The 5652-nt window shown below is 39.9% G+C and overlaps 1 pseudogene; it reads right to left on the bottom strand.

The window, feature by feature from the left end:
* Positions 1-919: 919 nt before the first annotated feature.
* LOC112630807 lies at positions 920-1020 on the bottom strand (annotated as a pseudogene).
* Between the last annotated feature and the right edge of the window lie 4632 nt (positions 1021-5652).

Genomic DNA, 5652 nt, shown 5'->3' with positions numbered 1-5652 from the left:
TCGAATGTCGCATTTGCTTTTTTGTTTTTACTATTTTTTATTATGCTAAAATAAACATAACAGAACATTTTACCCCATAACCATCTTTTAAATTATATTTGTAAACTGTATTTAATGGCCCTGGATTGTACACTTCAAAATGGTTACAACTTATATGTAAGTGCTGAGTATTTTATTCAGAGTTTCAATATAGACACTTTTTAGAATTCTATTTTTTTGAGGGTGCAGAAAAAATTTTGTAAAAATAGATTGAGGGCGTACGTGTGCAGGTTTGTTCCATGGATATATTGCGTAATGGTGAGATTTGTACTTCTAGCGTGCCCATTAACTTGAAGGATGAAGACTGTACCGAGTAGATCATTTTTCAACCCTCAGTTCCCTCATCTTCCCCCTCCTTGGAGTCCCCAGTGTCTAGTATTTCCCTCCGTATGTCCAGGTGTACCCATTGATTAGTCCCCACTTGTAAGTAAGAACTTGCAGTATTTGATTTTCTGTTTCTGGGTTATTTCACTTAGGATAATGGCCTCCAGCCCCATCCATGTTGCTGCAAAAGACAGGATTATATATACATATATATACTTTGTTTGGTTTGTTTTTTGCAACCAAGTCTCACTCTGTCACCCAGGCTGGAGTGTAGTGGCACGGTCTCGGCTCACTCACTGCCACCTCCGACTCCAGGGTTCAAGCGATTATCCAGCCTCAGCCTCCCAAGTAGCTGGGACTACAGACATATGCCACCACGCCCAGCTAATTTTTATATTTTTAATAGAGACAGGGTTTCACCATGTTGGCCAGACTGCTCTCAACAGACTGGTCTCAAACTCCTGGCCTCAAGTAACCCACCTGCCTCAGCCTCCCCGAGTGCTGGGATTACAGGCATGAGCCACTGTGCCCAGCTGATTTCATTTATTTTTATTTTTTTAATATAGCATGCTTCACAAATGTGCATGTCATCCTGGCACAGGGGCCATGCTAATTTTCTCCGTATCATTCCAATTTTAGTATATGGCTGCTGAAGCCAGAACTGGAACCATTCTTAAATGTACATCCAGGGGCATTAAGTGCATTAACAATGTCATACAACCAGTGCTAATGATCCCTTTCCAGTACTTTTTCATCATCCCAAATTGAGACTCTGTACCGATGAAACAATAACCCATTACCCCCCTGTTCCCCTACCGCTGGTAACCTATGGTATACTTTCTGTCTCTAAGAATTTGCCTGTGAGGCACCTCACATGGGTGGAGTGAAACAGTACATATTTGTCCTTTTATGTTTAGTTTATTTCATGTAATACAATGTGTTCAAGATTTATCCATGTTGGCCGGGCGCGGTGGCTCAAGCCTGTAATCCCAGCACTTTGGGAGGCCGAGACGGGTGGATCACGAGGTCAGAAGATCGAGACCATCCTGGCGAACACGGTGAAACCCCGTCTCTACTAAAAAATACAAAAAACTAGCCGGGCGAGATGGCGGGCGCCTGTAGACCCAGTTACTTGGGAGGCTGAGGCAGGAGAATGGCGTAAACCCGGGAGGCGGAGCTTGCAGTGAGCTGAGATCCGGCCACTGCACTCCAGCCCGGGCGACAGAGCGAGACTCCGTCTCAAAAAAAAAAAAAAAAAAAAGATTTATCCATGTTGTAGCAGGTATAAGAAGTCTTTCTTCTTAAGGCTAGATAATATTTTATTGCATACATGTATATTCATTTTGTGTATCTATTCATCTGTTGATGACTATTTCAGTTGTTTCTACATTTTGGCTCTTGTGGATGATACTGCTATGAACGTGGTGTACAAATATCTGAGTTCTACTTTTACTATTATTATTTTTTGAGATAGGGTCTGGCTCTGTTGCCCAAGCTGGAGTGTAATAGTGCAATCTCTGCTCACGGCAACCTCCATCTCCCAGGTTCAAACCATCTTCCTGCCTCAGCCTCCAGAGTAGCTGTGACTATAGATGTGTACCACTACGCCCAGCTATTTTTTTTTTTTCTTTAAGACAGAGTTTCACTTTGTCACCCAGGCTGGGGTGCGGTGACACAGTCTTGGCTCACTGCAACCTCTATCACCAGGGTTCAAGAGATTCTCCTGCCTCAGACTCCCAAAGTGCTGGGATTACAGGCATGAGCCACCGCACCTGGCCCATTTTTTTGTATGTTTGGTAGAAATGATGTTATGCCATGTTGCCCAGGCTGGTCTCAAGCTCCTGGGCTCAAGTGATCCTCCTGCCTCAGCCTCCCAAAGTGCTGAAATTACAGGTGTGAGCCACTGCACCCGGCCTGAGTTCTGCTTTTAATTCTTTGGGTATATCCCTAGAAGTGGAAATGCTGAATCACATGTTTATTGTTTATTGCTAGATTTTTTTTTTTTTTTTTTTTTTTTACTTTTTCATTTCCATAGGTTTTTGGGGAACTGGTGGTATTTGGTTACATGAATAAGTTCTTTAGTGGTGATTTGTGAGATTTTGGTGCACCCATCACCCGAGCAGTATACACTGAACCAAATTTGTAGTCTTTTATCTCTCACTCCCTTCCCAAACTTCCCCCCAAGTCCCCAAAGTCCATTGTGTCATTCTTATGCCTTTGCATCCTCACAGTTTAACTCCCACTTACGAGTGAGAGTATGCAATGTTTCGTTTTCCATTCCTGAGGTACTTCACTTAGAATAATAGTCTCCAATCCCATTCAGGTTGCTGTGAATGCCATTAATTCATTCATTTTTGTGACTGAGTAGTATTCCATGGTGCATGTGTGTATGTGTATATATCTCTATATATGTATATATGTGTGTGTGTGTATATACATATAGATATATATATATATATCACAATTCCTTTATCCACTCATTGACTGATGGGCATTTGGGCTGGTTCCATATTGTTGCAATTGCGAATTGTGTTGCTATAAACATGCACATGCAACTGTGCAAGTGTCTTTTTCATATAATGACTTTTTTCCTCTGGATAGACACCCAGTAGTGGGATTGCTGGATCAAAAGGCAGTTTTACTTTTAGTTCTTTATAAAATCTCCACACTGTTTTCCAGAGTGGTTGTACTAGTTTACATTCCCACCAGCAGTGTAGAAGTGTTCCCTTGTCACCGCATCAATGCCAACATCTATTATTTTTTGATTTTTTGATTATGGCCATTATTGAAGGAGTAAAGTGGTATCACATTGTGGTTTTGATTTGCATTTCCTTGATCATTAGTGGTGTTGAGCATTTTTTCACGTTTGCTGGCCATCTGTATATCTTCTTTTGAGAACCGTCTATTTATGTCCTTAGCCCACTTTTTGATGGGATTAATTTTTTTTTCTTGCTAATGTGTTTGAGTTCATCGTAGATTCTGGATATCAGTCCTTTGTGAGATGTATAGATTGTGAAGATTTTCTGTCACTCTGTGGGTTGTCTCTCTACTCTGCTGACTGTTCTTTTTGCCATGCAAAAGCTCTTTAATTAAGTCCCAGCTATTTATCTTTATTTTCATTACATTTGCTTTTGGGTTACTGGTCACGAAATCCTTGCTTAAGCCAATGTCTAGAAGGGTTTTTCCAATGTTATCCTCTATAATTTTTATAGTTTCAGGTCTTAGATTTACGTCGTTGATCCATCTTGAATTGATTTTTGTGTAAAGTGAGAGATGAGGATCCAGTTTCATTCTCCTACATGTGGCTTGCCAATTATCCCAGCACCATTTGTTGAATAGGGTGTCCTTTCCCCACTTTGCTTTTCTTTTCTTTGTGGGAGATCAGTTGGCTGTAAGTATTTGGGTTTACTTCTGGGTTCTCTATTCTGTTCCATTGGTCTATGTGCCTATTTTTATGCCAGTACCATACTGCTTTGGTGACTATAGCCTTGTAGTATAGTTTGAAATCAGGCAATGTGATGCCTCCAGATTTGTTCTTTTTGCTTAGTCTTACTTTGGCTATGTGGGCTCTTTTTTGGTTCCATATGAACTTTAGGATTGTTTTTCTAGTTCTGTGAAGAATGATGGCGGTATTTTGATGGGAATTACATTGAATTTGTAGATTGCTTTTGGGAAAATGGTCATTTTCACAATATTGATTCTACTCATCCATGAGTATGGGATGTGTTTCCATTTGTTTGTGTCATCTATGATTTCTTTCAGCAGTGTTTTATAGTTTTCCTTGTAGAGGTCTTTCACCTCCTTGCTTAGGTATACTCCTAAGTATTTTATTGTTTTGCAGCTATTATAAGAGGCATTGAGTTCTTGGTTTTATTCTCAGCTTGTTCGCCATTGGTGTATGGGAGAGCTACTGATTTGTGTACATTAATTTTGAATCCTGAAACTTTGCTGAATTATTTTATCAATTCTAGGAGCTTTTGGAGCAGTATTTGGAGTTTTCTAGATATACAATCATATCATCAGCAAATAGCAACAGTTTGACTTCCTCTTTATCAATCTGGATGCCCTTTATTTTTTTCTCTTGTCTGATTGCTAAGGCTAGGACTTCCAGTACTATTTGAATAGAAATGGTGACAGTGGGCATCCTAGTCTTGTTCCAGTTCTCAGAGGGAATGCTTTCAACTTTTCCCTGTTCAGTATTATGTTGGCTGTGGGTTTGTCACGATGGCTTTTAGAACATTGAGGTATGTCCCTTCTATGCTGATTTTGCAGAGAGTTTTAATCATGAAGTGTTGTTGGATTTTGTCAAATGTTTTTTCTGCGTCTATTGAGATGATCATGTGACTTTTGTTTTTAATTCTGTTTATGTAATGTATTGCATCTATTGACTTGCATATGTTAAACCATCCCTGCATCCCTGGTATGAAACCCACTTGACCATGGTGAGTTATCTTTTTGATATGTTATTGGATTCAGTTGGTTAGCATTTAGTTAAGGGTTTTTTCATCTATGTTCATCAGGGATATTGGTCTGTAGTTTTGGTCTGTAGTTTTTTGGTCATGTCCTTTCCTGGTTATTGCTGGATTCTATGTGTAACTTTTTGAGGAACCACCACTGTTTTTCATAGCAGCTGCACCATTTTGCATTCCCACCAGCAATCGCAAGAGCTCCAATGTCTTCACATTCTTACAAACACTTGTTCAATTTTTTATAATAGCCATCCTAATGAGTGTGAAGTGGTAACCTCATTTGTTTTGAAGGGTGTCAGTTACATCTCTATGTGGTGAGAAACCCAAGAGTAGATAAGGTTGCCTGCCTACCACTGGAGCTCTGGCATACCAAGAAGCATATCTGGCACCAGAAATGTCTTTTTTGCAAGAGATTTTATCCAGAGCAAAATGGCTTTCCAGGGCAGATCTGGTAAGAGGACTTGATGTCCTCATAGTCACTTGATGATTCTGTCCATTTATTCATTTATTCACTCACTCACTCATTCATTTATTCCATAATTAAATACTCATTTTGGTGATAAGGAGCAGGAAGGAATTGTGATAGATGCTGTGGTGATTATATTTTAGTATCTACAAAGGGACCTTACAAATCATCTTATCCAAATACCTACCCCATTCAGGAATATTTTCTAAAACTGGAGAGATAAGACTAAGGCCCAAGTTTCCAAGTTAGTGATCAGTCAGGCTGGATGAGGCAACACTCCTCTAACTTATGGGAGAATGGGTTTAAAACAAGGACAGGCATTTGCAAGGAAGCTCTCCTTCCTTACAGCTCACT

The sequence above is a fragment of the Theropithecus gelada genome, chromosome 8 (genome assembly GCF_003255815.1).
Source record: "Theropithecus gelada isolate Dixy chromosome 8, Tgel_1.0, whole genome shotgun sequence".
Classification (NCBI taxonomy): Eukaryota; Metazoa; Chordata; class Mammalia; order Primates; family Cercopithecidae; genus Theropithecus; species Theropithecus gelada.
The sequence above is the reverse complement of the archived record's forward strand: the minus strand, read 5'-3'. Positions and strand labels throughout refer to the sequence as shown.